At 44.5% G+C, this 24,710-nt stretch overlaps 1 long non-coding RNA gene across 2 annotated transcripts; it reads left to right on the forward strand.

Moving 5' to 3' along the window:
* The first annotated feature begins 324 nt into the window (after positions 1–324).
* On the forward strand, positions 325–13,334 carry LOC148001208 (uncharacterized). Of its 2 annotated transcripts, none has more exons than XR_015637694.1 (4): positions 325–561; positions 983–1,242; positions 9,953–10,071; positions 12,255–13,334. It is a non-coding gene; the product is annotated as an uncharacterized LOC148001208 (long non-coding RNA). The 2 variants fall into 2 exon arrangements; XR_015637693.1 differs by having other exon boundaries at positions 363–561; positions 979–1,242; positions 12,255–13,333.
* The last annotated feature ends 11,376 nt before the right edge of the window (positions 13,335–24,710 follow it).

The following is a 24,710-nucleotide window of genomic DNA, read 5'->3' on the forward strand; positions in this document are numbered from 1 at the left end:
GGGTAGGAAGCTACAGTAGGAAAGGTTACTCCTGCTCTAATGACATAGTTACAAAGTTATAATACATCGCACAGTTCAAAAGTCACCCGAAAAGAGGACTTTGAATGTTTTCACCAAAAAGAAACAGAAAGGGCTAAAGAGAGAAGATGTGTAACTTCAGGAGCCTTGGCGAAAATAGAATCAGCAGCTGGGGGAGGGGGTGGGGAGGTGACATCACTGTCATCGTCTTTGTCATGCAACCTACCTTCCTTTTGCCAAAGTTAGTGACCTTCATGTTGCCCAACATCACAGGTTTCACCAGAACCAGAGCAGGCATTGGCTTTTGGATGTGGGAGCATGGCTGCCAAGAAAAGATTTGATTTACATGCAGAACACCACTGCTGAGGACGTGAGGTCCAATGGCTTCAGCCCCTGTTGTCGTCGCCTACTTCCTGAGGTCCACGTGTCCCTCATCACGGTACTCCGGCTGCCAAGCTGGAATTCGGAGTGGATGATGGTGTTCTCCCTGTCTGCACCGGATCCTTGGGCTGCAGTCAATGCTTGAGTTCAGTTCTTGGGAATGTAAGCTCTGTGGGAAGTGGGGGGGGGGGTTTGCAGCGTCCTTTGCCCTTTCTCTAGCGTGAGGGAAATGCTCAGTAAAACCCTTGTTGGATAGCAGTTGATTCGGTTGACAAAATGCAAATGCATTTTATGTATATGCCATAATTAATATGTGTTAAACAAGTATGTACTTGCATGATATAAATACTATGTACACACATGTTATATACTTTACTGTATATAGCTGTACACACACACACTATCACTAGAACCTAGCTCAAAATTTTCCAACTACATCTTAAAAATAGTTACCCAATAATATGAAAGTGACGAGTAGGCCAATGGGCATTGAGGATAGCTGGCTGTTACTATTAGCTTTGATTGTTAGTATACGTGTTTTTCCCCTCTGAAGTTATTAATGTCACTTCATTCTCATAGCTAGGCCGCTGCAATGTTCATGGTAAAACCTTGGAGTGGAGATTGCATGAAGAGCTGCTTGGTCCAAGGAACAGGCAGTACAGAAGGAAGAGGCCAGGGTGCCCGTCATCTACATGTGTGCTGTCTCTCAGCAGAACATGCCACACATCAAGCTGCTTGCAGTAGGAAACAGTTCCACTGGATACCCTGCTCTTTCAACTCCATGTTCCAACAGCTTCCAGAACATGGCTTGTCCACGGGTGACTTTGTGTTGTGCCTACTGGGGTAGGTAAGAGGAGGTGAGGTGTGGGGATAACCCTTCAACCACGAAGCTGTGCTATGAGTCTGGGTAGGACTGAGAGATGTGCAAGGGGTGTCTGGGTGTTACAGCCTTCTTAAAGCTTTAATATTCACCTTCTTTGCCCCCCATTGTCTCTCTATCCTGCTGGGTTTGCGTCACATGTGAAGTTGTGCAGACTTCTCCCTGTATGTCTGGGTCCTGGCCGAGGCTAGCCCATCAGTGCCCAGCCTGCCCTTTCCTTCTTATTCAGGCCCATGCACACACAGGCATCACGGAAGGAACTCAGTGAATTAAAGAGTAAAAGAACATGAATTTGGGAGGGAGATGTGTTGGAGACCTGAGGGGGCTGGATTTGAAGGAAGGGAGCTGGGAGTAGATATGATCAAGGTACATTTATTTAATTTCGAAGAGTAAGTAAGAAATATTTTTATGAGAGAAATATGAGAATAAGCACCATCAAGCCAATTCTTGTTTTAAAATACTGCAGTTAGAAAAGTACTATTATCTAAACAAATAACTGCTACCTTATTCATGCAGTGCCATTTGTCAAACTGAAGCTAGACATAAGTGAATGTGATAGGTAGGCATAGTTCCCTCTCCTCTCTTTCCTTTCTGTCTTATATATACACACACATATATATATCTACATACACACATATACATATATGTGTGTACACACGTACATATACTACATGTGTACACACACATATCAGTTTCTTTTTTTTAAGTTGGGTAAAATATTTTTTTATTAAATTGTTGTGTTTATTTACATTCCCGTGTTGATCCCGATCCCAGTCCCCCTCCCTGAGTTTCTGAGCTGGACTTTTCTTTACAGATTTTCAGGTCTCCCTTCTAGGTGAAAGGCTGTCCTCATGCTTGTCTGGATGCAGAAATCTCTTGCATTCTCTGACCTGGCTGCCATGCCTGATACTCCCACAGTGCCCATGTCATTTGTCCCTCCGTGTGGTGCATCGTCTCTCCTCACCCTGTCCACTCTGCGGCTCTGAGTTCTGCCTGTGTCACCTGGCCTCTCAGTCTGTCCTGTGCTCTGCCACCTTGCTGGCTGTTCTCCTCCTCCTCTCTCATCCCAGACGCTTTCTCTAGAAGAGCCCAGCTCCCTTCTCTGGTTTTCATTTCCCATGCCACTCAGCACCTAAAACCCCATGGAAAATGAAAAACAAACAACCCAACAAGAAGCCTTTCTTAGGAAGGCAATACCGCTCAAGTCTTTCACCTCTTGGGGTGATGCCACCCTTTGGAGCTGAGTCAAGAGACTTAAGCCAAGACGAGGTGCACTCTTACTAGGTCCGTGCTTAGGAATGGGTGCCTTGCAAGGGAAAGCAGCCTCTTCACTTCCTATTGCCGACAGCCCCGACCTATTCTGGTGCACGTCAATCTGAAGAAAGAGTTGAGCATCTCCGGCAGGAATGGTGAGGTACAACATGGTGGGGGGATTTGGCTTGCTTTTTTTATTATTATTTTATAGTATCACTTCTCATACCGCAGGAGCAGATAGCAGTGTCTCCCTTGGTGTGCATGGCCCCTGACGCCCACCTTTGTAATCTAAGTGGAATGTTGTCTCAGCTCCCAGGATGGCTCGGATCCCGTCCTAAGCAAATTAACACACCCATTGTTTTGGTGGAGGGCTGGAGCTTCAGCCTAAGAAGATGACGTGAATCTCGGCTCTGCCCCATCTATTCAACTTAGACCCCAAAATGGGGAGCAGCTGCTGCCCTCTGTCACCATGAGTTCAAGGGGAGCCGTGAGAGAGGAGAGCAGAGGCTGGATTGAGCTCCAACTCAAGGCCTGGTCTTTTACAGCACACCCGGCTGACAGAAGCTAAGGCTTCTATCCTCAGACGTTTACTTAAGCCAAGTCAAGGTTTCCGACATTTAATCAGAAGGGGTCTGTCAGATCCTGTGTGTGGAATCCAACCAGCTTGCCTGCTGTCAGGGCTTTGAGCCTGAAAGACAATCCCATCCACAAAGGTCTTCTGGGCAGTTGCTTATAAAGAACTCAGGTCACCCTGCTGACTTACCTGCAGACCCGCCTTCCCTTCCTCTCACCACACACCTGCCATTATTTCATTTCTCCCCTGGGAAGGAGCAGTCCGAGCTTGTCTGGTGACTGTCTCTACTCCCGAGAAGTCTAATCAACTACTTGTGTTTGTTCTTTTATCAACTCGTGCTCCAACCCTGGTGTAATGAACAATGTCGCTTAACCTAAAATGATTCCTTTCAACTTATAGCCAGCGAGCAAAAGTTACCCTGGGCTGTGTGAGATGCTCTCAGCCTGCAGTGTGGGAAAGAGCCCAGTTACCAGAAGCGCTCATCGATCCTTAATGGACGTAAAGATCACTGAGCCACACCACCATGGAACCTGTTTTAAAATAGATTAGCCCTGCTTCTCCTCTGAGCTCTTTAGGAGACACCCAGCCAAGCCATGTGTGGCAGTTTGGTGCCCGTGACCTAACTGCAACTTAATTATAGGGCAATTAGCCTAAAAAGGTGTATTTTTAAATGAATGCCACTTACTAAAAAGACTCTCTACCCTGATAGCTCATTTCTCCCCTCAGCGTTAAGGGATGAAGAATCCTTTTATTTTTTTATTTTATTTATTTATTTTTTTTTTGGTTCTTTTTTTTCGGAGCTGGGGACCGAACCCTTTTATTTTTTAAAGCTTTAGTTTTTGACTTACCATAGTCACTACAGCATTTTCCTGCATATGTGACATTAAACTGAGTTCTTATTCACACACACACACACACACATACACACACACACACACACACACACACACACTGTCCCCTTACTGGTCTCCTCTCTCCCTTCAGAAGCCCTCTCCCTTCTATCAGAATGAAAAATACTTTATTTTTATTTTTTTTTAAAAGTACAGTGCAAAATTGAAACATTTGGTTACATGTCTTTCCTGTGACTTTCAAGAGATTTAAAAAAAAGAAGAAGAAGAACAATGGGATTTTAAGGTGGTAATCATAGCTTTCTACATTTTCTCCATTAAAAAAAATAAATAAAAGTATTACTCATAGAGACCGCTTTCTCCCCAAGGAGGAGGTATTTGGGTACCCTTAGGCGAGCGTTTTAGACTGTCTTTAAAGTCTAAAATAAACAAAACAATTCTCTCTCTTTCTCAGGAGGAGTTACTTGATAGGCCCTGGCACCCTTTCTTTGCACATCCTCTTTAATGAGGAGCTGCATTCTGGTCACTTCCTGTCAGGGAAGGTTTTGCAGAGACACACATATTGCAAGCATATTTATTTACCAGCTACCATTCCTTTCCTCGATTCCCAGCGGGGTTCTTTCTACCCACGGATTACAATGAGGAGAAAAGTTCCTGAAAACACAACTGTGCTTTTTATAGTTAGAAGAGAATTAGTTGCTCAGACGCTTGTTTGGGATGGTCTTTAAAAAAAAAATGATCAATTTACTTTTCTGAAAATGTCTTCTTTTAGATTCGAGAAAAAGCAGAATTTAAGTTCCACATTCAGAGATTCCCCAAAAATACAACAAATCCTTGACACCAAAGTCCACAGGAAGGAAAGTTGTTTGGGTTTCCAGGTCACCTCTCTCAGCCGTGAATTCTTTTCCCTCTCTTTCCCTGGCATCTTTTTTTTTCCTCTTCTTCTTTCTTCTTTTTCTTCCAATTTGCACACAACACAGTATCCCAGGGAGCCTTTTGTTCGCTGTCAGGTCAACAAGAAGCCAAATTAAAAACTAACAACTTTTGGATCTCAACGGACAGACAAAGTGAGTGTGGACTAAGAAGCAAAAGAGAAAAAAGGAAAAGAGGGGGATGGAGGGGGTAAAGAGCCTAAAGAAAGAAAAGCCGGGCTGAGGGATTTGGAGGGCAGAGGCTCTGGAGGGGCCAAGCTGCCTCTTTTGATGTGGGAGGTCTGCCCACAACCTGCTGGGACACTCTGGGACATCTCATTAACCGTGTCATCAAAGCCCCCTCAGGTCCAGCGAATCATAACATTATCTCTGACATTACCACACAGATACAAGGTTCCTGAGGCAGTCTATAAACATGCCTGTACTAACCAATTCATCGTGGCTTGACACCCCGGCAAGGGCTGGATGCCCTTTAGTGAGCTCCGTGAATTGCCCCAGTCATTCATCAAAGTTTCTCGGAGTGCATTTCACACAGCATTAAATTTAATTAAAGCAACATCGACTGCATTGTAACCCTCGGGAGGCTCTTTGTCACGGGGACCTGGAACACTTCGGCTTAAAATGTCTATTGTTTGGTTGGAGGTTTTCTTGGTTGTCGGGTTTGAGGTTTGAACTTTTTTTTTTTCAAGGATGGATATCCGGATTGCAGACCGCCCCGCTTTGACTCTTTGCTTCCTTCTTTTCTCCTCTCCTTCTTCTCCTCCCTTTCCTTTAAACGATTTCCCCCCTAGATCAAAAGATACGGCACACATATTATAAAACCAGCGAAGTGGGTGCGCCGCTCAAGAAAATGGGGTGCACGCTGGTATGCAAAGGCTTTCCCGTGCAGAAATGTTTTTACCTCCGCCCCTCAGGAAGCGGAGAAGCGCGCCCCAGCCTGCAGGGCTCCAAGAGTGCCCTGCTTCTCAGTCGCAGGGCGCTGCAGAGGTTTCTCAAAGCCCTGGTACTTTACAACTGGAGGATATAAGCAATTCTCCCAGACACTTGGAGACCTTAGTGATGTTTTTAGATGGATCAGTAAGGTGGGCTGAGCTAAAAATAAACACCCTTCCTTTTTGTGAGCAAAGGAAACTAGATGGCAAGGAAAGGTTGGAATGTCAGATAAGTCCCTGAGCTATTTGTACATCAGTGTTTGCATCCTATATGGAGTGTGGGTGCGCGTGTGCACGTGTGTGTGTGTGTGTGTGTGTGAGAGAGAGAGAGAGAGAGAGAGAGAGAGAGAGAGAGAGAGACAGAGGAGGAGGAGAAGAAGAAGAGGAGGAGGAAGAGGAAGAAGAAGAAGAGAGGGAGAGAAGGGGGAGGGAGGAAGACAGAGAGACAGATAAGGATAAAGATAGACAAAGACAGGCAGAGAAACAGAAACAGAGAGTCCGAGACACAGAGACAGCGACAGAGACAGAGGCAGAGAATGTCAGGCTTAGTCAGACAGAAAAAGTAAAGAAAAAAGAATAAGCTAAAACTTACGGGGAATTTCAAATATGCGTATAACTCATACTTTCTAGTTGCTTTTTGAAAGCGAAAGCCATGCATATCCATCCTGGCTGTCTTCCTCCTTTATTCCCACAAAAGGCTGCAAAACAGTCAGAAAAACTAGTTCCGGATGACATCAGATGATGTCAGACCGGCAGTCTGACAAAGTGCAATCTGGCTAAGCCAGGCTCAGACTGGTCTCACTGCAGAGAGAATAAGTCCCTTCCAGAGATTATTCATACTGCTCTTAATTGTTTGTGACCATCTCTGTGTGGCTGCATTAAATGACCTGATCTCTCCATCAAACTCCAGTGCGTCCTGTTCTGTGAGTTCAGCAAGTAAGCGGCCGTCGGCGTATTACCATACAAATCTATGCACATCAAGTCCGCTTCTCCAGAAAATGATAACTCATTCAAATTTCTGTATTTCAATTTCTTGGTCTGCAAAATGGGAATAAAAAAAAAAAAACGACAATCCCAAGCTCACACGATATTGCAGGATCACACGGGAAAACGTACACAGAGCATGTAGAAGTTCTGGAATCAGTGCGCTTTGCAATGGTAATGTGATTTTAATGTAAAACATCAAATATGAAAAATAATGACAGAAATGTGATTTTTTTTCTCCTCCTAAATTAAAACATTTGTCATTTTGATGGATGTCTGAAACTCGGAGTGTGTACTATCTTTTAAACGTGTGGCCTGGTAAACAAAGAACGGGGCAGAAAGAGGAGCCGAGTAAATACTAGGACGTGGTTTGGAGCAAACGAAGAAAAACGATAAATCTCACATTATGCGGTGGTGGATAAAAGGCGGAAATGAGGAAAGATGCTTTAACATGTTTGATATCATGAACATAGCGGATCAGAAGAGACTCTAGGAGGAAATCTGTCTTGAGATTAAAAGAATTTTTTTTAAATTCTGCTTCCTCTCACTATAGTCACACATAGTCCTTGGAGAGATTGGTGCAGTAGAAGGCACATAGTAGGTGCCTACCAGACATGGCAGCCTGAACAAGGCACCACACCTCATTAGGATGTGTCCTTAGCAGTTGAAGTTCTGAGTCTGTGCTCCCATCAACCATATGGACATAAAGATACCTTCTCAACGTGCTTGTGTGTGTGAGGACTGTAGAAATGGATGCACAAAATGCCCGACACACTGATTATGCGGGGAGAACACCTAGACTACATCGTGGGGCCTACTGAGCATCCGGAAGACTAATTGTAACAACTCCTATTGAGATCGTGAATTCATGTTCTTCTTAGTTCCTATAACCTCTCGTCTAGGCCTGTAGCACCAACCTCACTAAAGTATCTGTTGGAACTGTCGAGAAACAGAGGAAAGTGTTTCCCTCTTGTGTTGGTTTGCCCACTGAGTATTATAGAGGAAGATCCAAGGTTGGTAAAGGAAGAAAGACATAGGAAGAGCCATGGCTCCTGAAACTCTGGGCAGCTGGAAGGATTGTGTGAGTAGAGAGAAAAGGGCGCCTACAAAGAATTATTTCACCATGTAAGGTCAGAAGAGGCAAGTCCAGGGGGCAACTCCTACTGAAGGCATTAACCCTGGGTAGGGTTGTAACAGAAGAGCTGCCAGAACTTCAGGCTGTCCTGGGAAGGAGGCTTTGGGGCAAGAAGCCTGATGAAGAATAGTGTTTATTCACCTGGCCCCACCTCCACGTCTGCCTCCGGGGTCTTTGTAGACAGGAGTGTGGCTCTTGGGAGAGAGTGAGCCAACGGCATGCAATTTCGGTATTTCTGGTATGTCTACCATGATCTTTCTTACGGCGTGTAGGGCTTGTCATATTCTTAGTAGTCGTCTTAGCTTTTTACCCTCGAAAGCCATGGCCGTCCTTGAGGCCGGCTTGCTCTGACGGTGAGGACTTGATCCTACGCTGTGATTCGCCAGTATTTGCCGGTCACAATTCAACCAGGGGACAAGCATAATAAATAGACTTGCTTGACTCTTTCTCTTCCGTCAGTAAGTGGAGACCAACTTCTGCCACACCAGGACATTCTTGCCAACCACAGGAGGTAAGAGACTGCTTTGAAACATGAGCTAGAAATAAATCCTAAACAAGGTGAGGGGGTGAGGAAGACAGTGGAAGAGAGGATAGTTGCCACCACAATGGGCCTGTTAGGCAACTCCAAATTCCACAGGGCAGGTCGCATGGAGTCATGTGATAAATGGAGCTGCAACCCACAAACAAAATTCTCCATCCAGGAGGTCCACTCTACCCTTAAGACTTTTTACCTGATTGAATGAGACCATTCCCCGGGCACATGCATGTATGCACACTTACATATGCATGTATGAGTGTTCACACGCATGGGCAGAAAGAGGGACATGCTTTCATGTGAACATACTCAACACACACAGTATTTTCACAGAAGCACCAGGATTGGTGTTTGACGATTCTCCAATCAAGATGTTGCATAAAATGAAAGCATCAGTCTTACTAGGTGAAGGCCAAAGGCTGGGTCCTAGGCCACCACAGTTACTGTACTGTACCAAGTGAGTGTGAGTGCAGACCCTACGGTGTGCTGTGCACACTCTGTGAATCGAAGTCTCCCTGTGCACAGCCGCAGAGCCGGACCGCTGTCCTAGTCCTGCCTGACTCTCCTCTTGCCTCACTTTTATTCCCGAGATTATAATGTAAATTATATCATTTTCCCCTTCTCTTCGCTTCCTCCAAACTCTCCTGCATAGCCCTTTCCACTCCCTTTCAAAGTAATTTTCAAGGCCTCTTTTTCTTTAGCTTCTGCTGCACGCATGCATTTCATGTATATGCACATGGATTCCTAAACATAACTTATTCAGTCCATACAAGTTACGTGCATGCAGGACTGAAGGGCGGAGCATTTGGCACTGGACAGCCAGTTGTGCTCTTCCCTGGAGAAGACCACCTCTTTCACCGTCAACTTCCTTCAGTTGCCTATAGATTTGTGTAGGGTTGAGCTTCTTGGGCTTTTTCTGATCGTCTTTGATATGTCCATTGTTATTGTCCTTGTTTAGCCCACATTTGGACAGTCATGTTGGCGAGATGATAAGAGTATAGCTTCTGACAATACTAGGAGAGATGATGTCACAGCAAACTCCCCGATCTTTGGCTCTCACAGTCCTTCTGCTTCCTTCCCCCGAGGGGTCCCTGAGGCTTAGGTGTAGGAGCGTTTTGTAGATGTGTACACTAGGCTCCACAACTCTGCATCCTGATTGGTTGTGGTCTCCCCTTGCAAAGAGAAGTTTCCTTGATGAAGAGTGAAGACTGCATTTATCTGTGGGTACGAGGACAGATGCTCGTAGATTATTGTTAGGGATTATGCTGGCTTAGTAAATTGGTGGTTATAGACTCTCCTCTGATAACCGAGGCTTTACTAGCCCTGAGTAGCTAGGTTTCCAGTACCAGACATGTTTTTTCTCTTGTCAAGTAGATCTTAAATCCAATTAGAGAGCTGTTGGTTGTCACCAAGGCATGCATGCCACTACTGCACCTTAGGGCTATAACCCCTGCTCTTCCTTTCTCCATTGCTCCCTAGATCCCCTGCCCTGGCAATGGTCTTGTCTTACTGTCCTGGAGTTGCTGTTTCTATACTGAAGCTTTGGAAGCAGAAGCCTCCAGCAAGAGAACAAGCCACATCTGTCTCTCAAGATCTGGGTTACCTCACTCAACAAGATCTTTTTCAGCTCCATTTATTTACCTGAAGTTTTCACGATTTCATTTTCCTTTTGTAGCTAAGTAGTGTTTTGAAGGGTTTATTTGGAAAGTCGGTTATGGTAAAGATGCTTTGTTGGGGAATTCAGGTGAAAGGATGTTTTGTTGCAGTGACAGGTGAAAAAATGTTTTTTTAAAGAACACACGGGTGAAATGATGTTCTGATACAACAAACATGTAAAGGGACACATGATAAAAAAATATAAATGTGACCTGGAAGACAGTGGAAGATCAAACATTAAACATTGGTTTGGTTTGCTCTGCCTCACTAACAACACACACGTATTGGTTTGCCTTATGTAGTATGGTTGAGCTCAACTTACGATAATGCCAAAACTAAAAAAACAAAACCAAAAACAAAACAACAACAACAACAAAAACTTACCAAAAAACTCATAAAGTTCCTATGACAGCTTTCTGCCCCTTCTCCCTCCTCTCTGACCCCTTTTTCCCTCTCTCCCCTTCCCCCTCCCTCATCTCTCTCTCTCTCCCCATGTGTTCCTGGCCAGCCTCCTCCCTCCCCCCCCCCCGTGTTTGTGTGTGTGTGTGTGTGTGTGTCTTTCTCTCTTTCTCTCTCTGCCTCTACTCCCTTCTCAATTCCCCTTCCCATGCTCTAAATAAACTCTATTCAACACGTTTAAAAAGTGTTGCTGCATTGTGGCCTTGCCTTGGGCCGGTTGTCGAACCTTATGGCTTCCTCAAGATTAAACTACAACTACTAATTCATATTTGATATTTACTCTGGGACTAAACTGCTGCCGAAAAAGATCAAGCTTGCCACCTACAAAAACTATTACTAAAAAGGTCCAGTTCTGCCATATTCTAATAACTTTTCTCTTCTGTGCCTCTGGCGGGTCATAGACAACATATCTATCTATTTATCTCTCTCTCTTCTATCTCTCTCTCTCTCTCTCTCTCCATTTGTATGTAACTTACTAAAATAAGTTACAAAAAATATATACCTATAGTAATTATTTCACAGTATCTCACAGTTTAGATATACCACATTTCCATTATCCATTCTTCAACTGTAGGACACTTCAGGGGTTTCCATTTTCTAGGCATTGAGCACAGAGAGCAGCAGTGAGCATGGTTGAACAGCATCTTCGGAGTAGGATGTCAGACCTTTGGGTATATGCCAAGGAGCGGTACAGCTGGATATCACAGGGTCAATTTATTGTTAGCCTTAAGAGTTCTCCATGCAGATTTCCACAGCGTCTGCACCAGATCTTTATCCCCATTTTAATGCCATAAATTATCTAGTGCGCATTATTTAAGAATCAACAGTGCTCTCCTCCTAAAGGCTCCTCCTAACGGCTATAAATAGGGTATTTCATGGATTAGATTTAACCTGCTTGTTACCATCATGTTTTGACATTTAAAATTAATCCCTAAACCTGTCCTGTGATCCTCAAAGGCCACACCCTCTACAAAGACCACGCCCTCTGCAAAGGTCACGCCCTCTACAAGGCCACGCCCTTTACAACAGTCACGCCCCCTAGGGAATCCCACAGTGTCACTATCTACGCATCTTTTATCTGTTCAGACTGTTCAGGGTCACATACATTTTCCTTTCTCTAGTCCCTCATTTAAAAACAAAGTAGAATTTCTCCTTTCAACATTATTCTGAGACTCCCTTATTTTACAGCCTAACCTCCCTGTTGAGTTGCTTATCTGCTTTTCCGATCTCTCTGCCTCCGTTTAATAGGTCTAGTAATTCCACTGAGCCTTTCCCCCCAGTCACCCAGGACCTTCCCTGTTAGTGCTAAACCCAATGGATGCTTTGGTCGCCACAGAACCTTCTCAAGCGTTGACCATCCAGGCCTTTCTATGATACCCTTGTTCATAACAGTCCTTGCCTTTTACACGTGCTCCTGGACTTCTCCCTAGTTTACATTTCCTCCTCTTATTCTGCCTTGCTCTGATCTTACTCCTTCTTCCTTCCGTGTGGTACTCCTGATCCTCTATCCCGAGCCCTGTTTCAGTTCCTGGTTCCGATCACCATTCACATGCTACTGGTTGTCAGTTTCATAAAGTTGGTTAGAAATGGCTTGTTCTACAACTAATAAAAAACAGGGTAGCTCAAATAAATATTACTTTGTTTTTCTTTCCTTTCTTTCATAAAGTCTGACAAGAGAGACAAGGCCTCTCACTGAACCACCCGGAACTTACCAACGGACCTCCTGGCCAGCAAGCTCTGTGGATCCACCTGTTTCTATTTCCCACTGCTGGGGTTGCAGGCCCGTCTACCATGCCTGGCTTTTTCTGTGGGTGATGGGAATATAAATTTGGATTTCATGCTAGTATAGCCAATGTTCTACCCACTACGATATTTCCCCGGTTCCCGCCATAATATTTTAAAAACCAGTTTAGATCATAGTGACCAATCTTTAGGGCTGTAACTTTCCTTTACTCTTAAATGATTCTGAGTAAGATTCCCAAGAAGACTTTCCATGACCTGAGTGTTGCTCAAAACCTCTCTGGCGTTGTCTCCTGCTTTCCCTCAATGCCTGGCTTCCTCCTACTGCCTTCTTGAAATACATCATATTCCCTTACACCATAGGAATTGCCCTTTGCTGGTTATTTCTTAAAGTTCTGAAACTATCCTCTCACCGAGCTGATCCTTGCTCACCCTCACATGTCACTTCAGATATTCCTCTCTAGAGAAGACGTTCTGATCGCCAGACCACATTGCATCCTCTGATTCAAATCACTCAGATTTTTACCTTTTGTGGCTTGAGTCACAGTTTACAAATATGAATTTATTTGCTCGACTATTTAATCAACACCACCTCCTTCCATTACAGTCCACACCCCGTGGAGAGCAGGAACCACCATGTTTGTCTTTCTCATTACTTTACCCCGGTGTCTTCACTGGGCACAGTGCTAGACACACACTAAGAACCAGGATGTATGTGCTGGATAAATATTGACACAAAATCGTGTTGACACATTGGCAAATTTTAATCAAGCAAACAAACCAAAAAAATGAATGTATTGATTTCTTATTATGTATCCAGAAGTGTTAAATGTATTGATTTCTTATGTATCCAGAAGTGTTAAATGTATTGATTTCTTATTATGTATCCAGAAGTGTTAAATGTATTGATTTCTTATTATGTATCCAGAAGTGTTAAATGTATTGATTTCTTATTATGTATCCAGAAGTGTTAAAAGTCCAAATAAAGGGAGAGCTAGTAACTTTAAGGAGAGTGCATGCCAATGTTCTTGGGGTGGGTAGTAGACTGTCTTAGGTGACGTTTGATTCTTGGTTCAGGCCACCTTTTCCGACTTCTAGACTGTCTAAAACATGGGGATATTTAGAGCTAAACACTATGCTTGTAATCCCAGCCATGTGAGTAGCTGAGGCAGGAGAATTAGAAAACCAGCCTGGGTAATCTAGTGAAGACTATTCTCAAAAGAAGGAAGGAAGCAAGGAAGGAAGGAAGGAAGGAAAGAAGAAAGAAGAAAGAAAGAAAGAAGAAAGAAAGAAGGAAGAAAGAGAGAAGAAAGAAAGAAGGAAGAAAGAAAGAAAGAAAGAACAAACAAAATCGGGTACAATTAGTTTAAGATCAGTAGAGTCAGTGACTGCAGATACACACACACACACGCACACGCACACACACACACATGTGCACATGCAGAGAGAGAGAGAGAGACAGAGACAGAGAGACACACAGAGAGATACTTATTTCCCTCCCTCAGACTTTCCACTTTTTTTTTTTTACCTTGGTCTTTGGTTTTAATCAGATCATCTCTGTCGTCGTCAATGTCAGATGGGCTTCTGAAAGGTTTTGTGAGCACAGATGTCACAGGTTTGACATGGAGAATGAGTACACAAGTGGTTCATGCTGGCCTGGACAGTTCCTACTCCTCCAGTGACCCCCAAATCTCCTATGTCCCTTGAAGGTTTTAACTTGATCCCCAGATTGAGGCTGGATAAGGCACAGGACAGGCTCTTCAGTCTTGTGGCTTTCTTTGGATTCAGACAAGACAGGAGCCCAGACCGAAGCCTGGAAGCAGACAGGAAGCGCATGTTCATGCTTCCTGTTTCTTCCTCAGCATTCAGGGAGGCTGCATCATAGCAGTGCAGTCCTGCGTCTGGTGCTCTGCTCCGTCGGAAGTTGGGTATGAGGAACGAGATCTGCTCCCAGCAGCACACTTTCTCCACATGTTAGGTTTGCAGTGTGCTCTGGGAAAATGGAATCCTTCCCAACCTTCTGTGTCGGAAATGCATGTGCGGTTCCCAGATATTGACTCCAGGATGAATCATAGTGAGGTGGTTCTTTTCCATTACTAATAGCAATTACTGAGTCCTGGGCCCTAGGTCATGGTCTGGCAGGTGCTTGGTGAAGCTGTGAAATCAATAATTTTACATAGTTCACAAAGTTTATTATATCTACATCCTGGTTTTCCAATTTACTCATTCTTTGTGTTGTATCCTCTTAAAGAGACTCGTTATCCATTCGCTTATTTTCATTTTTGCATGTATCTATAGCCACGCTTACGTGCATAAGTGTACATGTGTGTACAGATGTGTGTGTGTGCACACACACATGCATTGGGAGCCCAAAGTTGACACCATGTGTCTTCTTCCATCAATCCACCAAGTGCTGGGATTATAAGCGTTGTCCCCAGCTGCCCAGCATTTGACCTGGATTCCGTTGAACAATCTCATCAGCGCTAGGAGAGACGCTCATGGAATGTCTGTCATTAAGAGTGTGGACTTTAAAAATATGATATACTTATCTTTACATAGTCAGTCTCTTCCCCTTCAGTTTCTTTAACACTTTCACTAACATGATTTTATTCCAAAATTTCTATGCCATGGTAGAGCCTGTGCTACCACTTATACCATGAAAGGAAGACACAAAGCTCACATTTATGTATTTGTGTAAACTATAGACCTGTACTTAGTTATGCACTATGTGTGTGAGATAGATGATAGATACATACATATATAGATGTTACATATATATACATACATGATAGATACATACATAGATAATACAGATAGATACATAAATACATACATAGATATATAAATATATGACAGATTAGATAGATAAATAGATGGATAGATGATATATAGATAGAAAGATAGACAGATGATAGATAGATAGATAGATAGATAGATAGATAGATAGATAGATAGATAGAGGAGGTAGGAAGTAGAAAGGTGGATGTATGTATGGATGGATAGATGGATGGATAAATGAATAGATACATACATACATAGATACATAGAGCTAAAGACACAATAATTCTTTTTTTTAAAGTATAGAATAGTTTATTCAGGACATAGGGAGTTAAGGGGGTAGTAGGGGCAGAGTGGGGGAGAGGAGTTGAGGAGTAGAGGCTGGCCATGAGCACGTGCAGAGAGTGGGGTGAAGGGAATGGAGAGAGAAGGGACAAAGGGTAGGAGAGCAAGAGAGTAAGAGAGTGAGAGGACAAGAGTGACACAATGATTCTTATCAAGTTTGCTCCTTGGCATTTTCTTCTAGACCCACTCTAGTCTCTCTCTTCCTTGTTTCTGTTGCTCTCCAATTCTCCAGAATTTCAGTTTTGTCTGATCCTTATTCTCAATACCATTTTAACCTCTGGACCATGTCAGCACATTTTTCCCCCTCCAATTTATTTTTTTATTTTTAGAGAAAACAATCCAATACTGCATTCCAGTGTCCCTAAGTCTTTCATTTTCTGCCAAAGACAACTTTTCAAACAAAGGAAATGCTACTGTTACCCGCACCGTCCAGAACTTCTTAGTCAGTTTTTGAAGCTGCATTGTTCATTTTTACATGGGGCATCAAAATTATATCTGAACCATCTCACCCAGCTCTTCTCACAAAACAATGTATCCAGTTAGCTCACTCTTTTAATAAGCTAGTCGCTAAGTTTCCCCTACAACTACTCAATTATTTCTATAAACCACCGGCTCCCCCAAGCTCCAGTTGTGGGGCAGTGCTCTGTCTTGGGAATACTCCCTTTGGGAGTTCTCTCAGGAATCCCTGTAGCCCTCCGATCTAGTCAATAATGACTATTGACTCACAACGCTCAGTCTCATCTTTTGATCCAACAACCACCAAAATTGATCAAAGTACCCAAGATGGCGACCGCATTTCTTCTTGGGGATAGTTATGTCAGTTATGTGGTCAAGTCCACGTTGAAGATGGGGCGTGCCTTTCCTTTTGCTTCCTTGCCTCCTATCTGACTTGGATGGATGTACAGATGCTTAGATTATAGGACTGACGACAAATGGTCTACCTTGGAACTGGGGGTTGGGAAGCATGGGCATTGGTTGGGAAGGAAGGGGGCCACCGGGTGCTTAAGAAATGAAAGCATGGTGCTACCTACCCTGTGTATTCTTCGATATTGTGGACATATGGAGAGCACGCAGTGTGGTTTATTACTGGGAGTAGTAGGGCACTTTCAACTCTTCCTAATCTCCTATCTGGGGTGCTGTGCTGCAAACCAACACAGCTATACTTGCTCACTGTACCTTTTGTAGGGGAGCATCAAAGCTTAACAAAATACCAAAAAAAAAAAATTAGAATTTGTTCCATCACTTCCGGCAGCTCTTTGAGGGCCGCCCTTGCGTGTGAGACCGAGGAAGCTCAGGATGCTGGGCTGTGGTGAGCACTTTATGACACATTTAGAACATTCTTGAAGGAGAGAGGTCAGCTCAGGCCAGAGCTAACTCATCTACAAGTTGAAGCAGAGAGAAGAATTTTTGGTTTGTAACCAACAGGTTACTGGAAAGCATTCATTTGAGTTCTTGTGTTCATGGCAGTCCTAATTACATTTGTGTCCTAAGTGGATCCATGAGAAGCAACAGTCACTAACCATGGCTAAGACTGGGCTCCAACATAGTTTTTAACAACTGTCCTCTGCACGCCAGAGGCGCCAGCTCAAAGCAGCCCATCTTCAGATGGCTTCAAGAGAACATTGCCACCGCATAGGTGAGAGAGAAGGAGATGGACACAGGGAAAGATGCATGGTTTTTCTTCTTGTATACTTTATCAAGACCAGTAGGTCCCACATAGAACCCGGCTTGGACAAATAGACAGAAGACCTGCCAAGTTTCTGAAGGGATCGCATGGCCAACAAAACCACAGACTCAGTCTACAAAACTCTGGCCAGAGCCTGAAGTAATCCCAAGGCTCCAAACCAGTGCCAGCAGGAAACAGGATATAAAAACTGTGAAACCCAGAAGAAAGGTACTGCTCCAAGCCCCCCTCAGATGTGGTTATAAAGGAAAGTCGAGAGGAAAGAATCCCAGGGCACACTGAGGGCCTTTCGAGGACAAGGGTCCAAGGACAACTTTCCAGGCACTAGGAGGGGGGACATCCAGGAAGACTAACCTTTCTTTGCAGTTCTTACCCAGAAGGAATCCATTGTTCCTACAAGCCAATACCCAGAATATCCCACTCTTTCCTTTGTAAATAACGATTTTCAGTGCAGTGACTCGTTTATATTTTGCAACTAGATATAATGTAGGGGAAGGTGAATGACCAGAAAAATTCAATATATGGAATCCCTTTATTTTAACTTCTCACACCTTTTCAGATAATAAAATTACTATGTCCCGAGTGCCTTTTCCATCATAAACATCACAGGTTTTTTTTTTTTAAAGCTGCTCTTATAGATGGCAAGTCAATTATGTACAACAGGGTAACCTTAGGACTAGAAATGCAAAGCAAAGTGGAGAGAAAGCAGAAAGGATCCACAAAGTTGCAAGCCGCGCATTCCATTATGTCGTAGGTGCCCTCCCTCTGGTTCTAAAGGAAAACATGTAACTTTATTCCATTCTCCCTTGGTATTAGCTTCGACTTCCCTTCCAAGCTTCACAAACACACAATAAGCTTTTGATTATCAAGATTCCAAGTGTTCTCCTAGACAGCCAGTGTGTATTTATGGAGGAAATCGCTAAAGATGCAATTTGACTCCATTCAGGGAACACTTCCGAGAGCCCTAAGCAACCCTCTGCGGCTCTGAAGGAGATGGAGAACAGTCTGGCCTTAGTTTTGCAATTGCTTCGGTATCTCCTGGGAAATGCCCAGAGGTGTTATTATTTGTTTATTGGTACCCACCTTCTCTCAGAAAGGCTTTAAGACAGATCAGGAAGTTGTGTGATGACACGGATATAGAGACAGGAAAAAAAAAACTATTTCAAATAAAAGTATAAGGATTTTATCAACACGAATAACTTAAGTGTACAAAGGTATAGCATGAATATTTACTCAAACTGGGCCACTCTCTGAGCCCTTAAGGAGGATACTGTTTAAATTTGCTTTTTTATGATGTCCACAAGATCAAAACCCACCATCTGCTCTAAATAGGCATAGCTGTTTCTGGGAGAATTTCCTCATGGGACCTCATAGAACGGATAACGTCTCGATTTGTTTTATGAAAAAGGAACACTTTTATAATGGGTCATATCTTATAATAATCCTTATTAGAGGATTATTGGTCCACATTTAAGCAAAGTACTTACACAGCAAGTAGAAATGGTAAAAAGGAATATTTAGTGATCTGACTAGAAGTAGCTTATTGACTTTATCCAAGAATGGGGGCTTGGCAATACTTACAAGAGTGGGGGAAATCCCATGTCCTTGATGACCATTTTCTCTCTCTCAGCGGCTCAACAATCACTCGTGATGTGCACAGCCTACAGTGATCTTAGGTGGTGGCGTTTGGTGGCGTTCTCACACAGTCTTAGTATCTATCTTTATCTGAGGAGGAGAATAGCATCAATACTCTCAACAACTGGTCAATAATTATCAATGGCCAGGAGTGGGCCAATGGAAACACCCGGAGAGGGGTGTCAATTAAAACGAGACAATATGGGTAGAGGTTATCTTGTCATGGCTGTAGACTGTGGGATGGAGAGGAAAGGAGATGCATAGTGGAGACAGAGAGAGACAGAGAAAGGAGAGGGAGAGAGAGAGAGGAGAGGGAGAGGGAGAGAGAGAGAGAGAGAGAGAGAGAGAGAGAGAGAGAGAGAGAGAGCGCCAGACCTTAAAGGGACAGGGTTAGGATTTCACACTTTAACTAAAGAACTCTCAGAAGACTTTTAAACAAGACATCGAAGACTTTTAAACAAGGAGGGTGCCCTCACTTGTATTTGTTTGGCTGTTTGTACAGGGTGTCTGTAGCTCAGGATGGCTTGAAACTGGCAAAGCAGCTGAGGATGACTTTGAACTCCTAACCCCTTGCCTCTTACTTCCTTTGCAGCTAGTTTATGTGGTGACCATCAAGCTCGGGGCTTTGTGTATGCCAGGCAAGTGGACTCCGTCTCGGCTGCATTTCCTGTTCTTGCTGTTCTTACATTTCAGAAGTTTGCAGCCTGGTGTGATGACTTACCCCTGTCGCCCAAACTCAGGAGGCTGAAGCAGAAGGATCAGGAATACAAGGCAGGCCTGGACTTCACAATAGAAATCCTATCTCCCTTCAACCCAAAAATGTCGTTTTTATTATGTCTGGAAATCACTTATTGTGGGAGGACTAGAAAAATTAAGGTGAAAGCCAGCATGGAAAGGAGCTTTAGATGCTTATGGTGTTGTAGAAGGTTCTAGAAGGCTCAGGTGATGAAAGCTGGAGGAGGAACGAAGAGAGGGAGATGGACTCAAGAGGCGTTCTGGAGCTCACATTCACAAGTCTTTGCATTCGCGGACATAAACAGCCATTGATTGGCAGTCATTTCGAGAATCTATTACCCAACAAGTCCTCGGAGGGAAGTTATTTTATGCAGCAAGCTAAGCACAGCACTGTGCGCTCTAAAAACTGAGCCAAGGGCAGAATGAATAAAAAGCTAAGAAGCCTCAGATCACGGCCATTTCAGCTCCCAAGGCCACATCAGCTCTGGTTGGTGAAGGCCATACCCTCTTCCCTTGAAAATGAGTAGACAGGGTCCCAGGCAGGGCTGAGATTCTCTTCAGGAAGGAATTCTGTAAATCTACCTGAATGCACAGAACCAGTAATGGAGATGCCTGTGTCCTCTGCTATAGAATGTAGGTGGAAAGAATTCAGTTAGACAGCTTAAGAAACAGTTTGGTTACTGCCACCACTTCAAAACCTCCGTAAATCGTAAATCGCACATGCCGCCTCCAACCTCCTTTGCATTCTTGCGAAACTTTCACGTGTCCTTCCAAGAACAGCCTCACTGAATTGTACCTCACTTGTCCAAATGAAGTGAGGGGCTACAAAAGACTGGCAGACTGAAGACAGAGGGAGGGAGGGAGGGAGAGAGAGAGCGCTCAGTGGTTAAGAGGTGTGCTCTTCTGAAGGTCCTGATTTCCTATTAAGACCACACATATTAGAGTAGTTTCCTTGATCTGAAAATCGTGTCTGCATATAAAAAATTCTTATTCAGTTCTACCAATAGTGACTTAAAAGGAGCCCAGGAATGCCTAGCCCTGTTTGTGTCCACTAAGAACGTTTCCCATTCTCAGAGTACCAGCCAACAAAATAGGGATGAGAATCACCTCTTGGGGGTCTTCTTGGATTCTGCCTAGACCATGGATCGCTCCTTTTGACACAAGCAGAGGCTGTAGCCCCACCTCACCTCGGAGAACAACTGATAGCCTCCATGCAGTGTTTGCCCTTGGGCTCTGGCCCAGGAGTCTAGTTCAGCTTCAACACCAACTTGTGAATGAGGATGGATGGTGTAGCCAGGAGAGCTGAGCAGTGCAGAGCAGGACTCACTCAGAGCACTTTCCTGGGGACACTGACAAGGATGGGACAGGGTCTGGTTCTTTTGTCTCCTTAACTCTCTGGAACTGGAACTAAGCTGCAGGAAGCCTTGAACTTAACCCAACTGTCTGAGACATGGGACTGCAAGGGTATGGCCTTCTAAAACAGTGCTAGAATATTCCATATATTTAAAAAAATTCAGATTATAGAATATAATGCCAAATGGTTAAATGTTCTGTGTTGAAAAATTTAAACGAGCAGGGGGGGTTGGTATTCATGAGCCCCACCACTCTGTGATGATTTCTATGTTTGATGGGGGAGGGAGAGAGTTTTAAAGTGTTGTGGCCACTAGTTAGGTCCACAAGCTCCTGTAAACCTTAATGAATGAAACTCAATTGACTTAAAAAGAAAAGGCATGAAAGTAGTGTCTGGCTTGTTTGGAAAAGGAGGGGGATTAGTGGGGGGAGGGGGCTGCTGCTAGGTCCCAAAGGAACCCAGGACAAATGGCTGAAGTGCCTATTAACATATCAAAGCTGAGACCAGCCAGCTCTCCCAGCATCCCTCAGTACTTGTGGCTCCTTTCTCTCCTAAGCTCTGGGCTTCCGTTTCCCCAACTTCAGATGTCTGGATAATTCAGCCATTTTGGCTATATGCTCTCCTGGCCTCTAGTGTCCAGCCTTGGTTCCCAGGGGTTCTCTAGTCTTCTAGGCCTCCCCTTTGCGCTCTCTCTCTTCTCCTCTTTGCTCTCTCTTCTCCTCTTCTCTTGATCTTCCCCATTCTCTCTCCTCTCAAGGCTGGGTCTATTCTACTGGCTTCATTCAGTCTGTACCCTTCTCTCCCTGTATCTGCAATAAAACCCTAGCCTCCCTGGGGCAGTGGTGGCTCACCCCTTTGATCCCGGCACTCTGGAGACAGAGGCAGGTGGATCTCTGAGTCCCAGGCCAGAAGGCGGTCCACAACAGCCGAAGAAAACCTACCTTGAAAAATAAAGACCGGTTGCGCCCTCCTTTTTCATCCCAGGACAAGAGAGGAGAATGGACAGGTGATGCAGGTGACTGGAACACATCATGTACACGTACGAAAGTGAAACCCATTATCACGTATAGTAAATATACGCTAATCAAAACATCTTTAAATAATCAAAAGAAAAACGTTTTTCCAATCATACCACGATGAAGGGCTTTGGAACAGAGAATACTTTAAACCCAGGACAGGTTTAAATTTTCGTGCAAAGGAAAGTTCTCTGGTGATAAGTTAAATGAAAAAAAAATAAGACAAAAACTAACAAGATGTAATAAGAGCGTCATAAAAAAGTTGTCTAGGAAAAAGTGCTGCTGGGTGTGGGGAAAGGAGAGGTGCGGACAATAACGGGAAGAGGTGTGAAGAATGGGGAGAGAAGCCTGGCTTCCCTGAGCTCTGCCCAACTCCCAGGGACTGATGCTTGCAGAGCCTGGCTGTCGGACACACCACACCTACCTGCCGTGTATGGTGCATGTGGATCTAAATGGTGGATGAAGGCAGAAAAGTCACCTCTAGGAGGGTAGACATCGGTCAGGAAGTCACAGAGAGTGGGCAGGTGGTGAGGTACAGTCAAAAGCTGACTTCATGATTTTTGCTCATTCAAACCTTATGCAACTGTGATGGATTGTGTATGCTTGGCCCAGGGAGTGGCACTATTAGAAGGTGTGTCCTTATTGGAGGAAGTGAGTCACTGTGGGGTGGGCTTGGAGACCCTCCTGCTAGCTGCCTGGGGATGCTCAGTCTGTTCCTGGCTTCATTCCAATGAAGATGTAGAACTCAGCGCCTCCTGCACCATGCCTTCCTGGATGCTGCCATGCTCCCGCCTTGATAATGGACTGAACCTCTGAACCTGTAAGCCAGCCTCAGTTAAACATTGTCTTTATGGGGCTGGGGATTTAGCTCAGTGGTAGAGCGCTTACCTAGGAAGCGCAAGGCCCTGGGTTCGGTCCCCAGCTCCGAAAAAAAGAACCAAAAAAACAAAACAAAACAAAACAAAACATTGTCCTTATAAGAGTTGCCTTGGTCATGGTGTCTGTTCACAGCAATAAGACCCTAAGACAACAATCATACAAGGTGGATATTTTGATTTTTCCCTGTTTATACTGGAGAAGATACAGCTTAAGGAGGAGACGGGACAATCAAAGATACATCAAATATGCGGAGAAGTCCGAATCTGATCTACTGTTGTTTATTTTCCCACTTCCAGCTTCTACTTCACCACACAGAGTTAAGGTATTCTCTGTGCTATACAGCAAATAGGATTGTGATCCGATCCTCTTACAACTTCAGCCCTCCTGGCCGTTTTCACGAACCATCACTGCTCACACAATTGCACTTTATTTCCTTCTGAGACTTCCAGCGATGATACTGTCACATGGGCAGGTTCCAGAGAACCCCAGAGGTGGTGGTGGTGGGGATTATGATTTACTGGACCTCCTTAGGCCCCCCTGCTACTGCCCTGCCAGCCCCACACTTGGCTCAATTCCTTTCCCCTAAGAAACAAAAGAACTCCTCCCTGGGCAGAAGTGCTTCCATAGAGATGCTAAGCCCAATCTTTGGATAGCAGCCCCCACTTCCCCATCCTCCCTTGTCAGGCTGCTGGCCCCTCTTCTTCGCCATCCCCAGCTGCAGAACCACCACTACATCTCTATTCATTGTTAAGTGACCAGACTAGGCAAATAGGAAGACGAATGGTTAGTCGGGGAAATTTGGGCCACCATGATTGGAAAGGTACAGAGGAAAAACACTGTGGCCAGAGTCCCTTTGAAACACACTGACAGTTGACAGATGAGTGGCCATAAAATGACAAAGGCCTCCCTGTGTAAAGCCCTTTGCCACCAGCGCTTCTCCCTGGGAAACTAACTGCCTTCAACTGTCAGTGAAAATATTATATTTTTCTTCCTGGTAAGTATTCTCATCCCTGTTTCTCTGACCACAGAAGAGCCTGCCTTTTGCAGGAGTGACCACTGCTCACTTCCTGGACATCCTGATAAGACACAACAGGTTAGCCTGTTTAGCCAAGTGGTTAGAACCAGGAGAGTCAACTGGAACATGGAGCCCTATGAGACCTGTCTGTGCTCTGGTGTGAAGCCAGGAACAGACTCTGGGAGAAACCCGTGGCTTTAAAAACCTACAGAGCTGTGGAGTGAGTGTGTGTGTGCTTCTTTACTAAACCCTGAAGTCTGTGGCAAATAATGTTGCAAAAACAGGATGCTGTGTCTGCCCTGAAGAAAGCCCTGCTGGTGATGCTGTTCCTTTCTCCCCATCTGTTTGTCTGTCCCATTGCTTTCTGTACCAGAGACTGTTAAAGGGGGAGGGGGAGGGAGGAGAGAGGGCCCTGAGCTCAGGTGACAAGAGTCATTGACTACAATGAGAGGTCCTCCCCTCCTCTGGGGACGTCCTCCCTTGAGTCACTCCTTGGGAAGGTGTTCTCCTTCTAGGTGAAGTCCAAACCCTCTCAGGTCAGTTTCTTAACAGAGAGCAGCGCAGTCTGGGAGAGCTTCCCGTGAGGATGGAAGTTTTCTAAATGTGGGCTATCCAATAGGAGTCACAAGCAGGGGTGCCTGGCATTTGAGATGTGACTCCGGCGCTCAAGAGCTTTAAATCTTAATGTCACTTGAATTCAATATGATAGAATGTCTCCCACCCACCCCCACTCTCTCTTTGTTTTTCCCATTTCCCCTTTTCTGTGTGTATTTGGTACTGGAGATCGAACTCAGGGCCTTACCCCTGCTAGGCAAGTGACGCTACATCCATGGCCCTGCACCTGAACTTGAAAGGAAGAAGCACTTAATGAATTCTATCAGACAGCTCATTGCACACCGCCTGGATGCAGAATGTCCAACCATTGTGATTGCAAGCCTAAGACC

Source organism: Rattus norvegicus, chromosome 14 (assembly GCF_021556685.1).
Source record: "Rattus norvegicus strain SHRSP/BbbUtx chromosome 14, alternate assembly SHRSP_T2T, whole genome shotgun sequence".
Classification (NCBI taxonomy): Eukaryota; Metazoa; Chordata; class Mammalia; order Rodentia; family Muridae; genus Rattus; species Rattus norvegicus.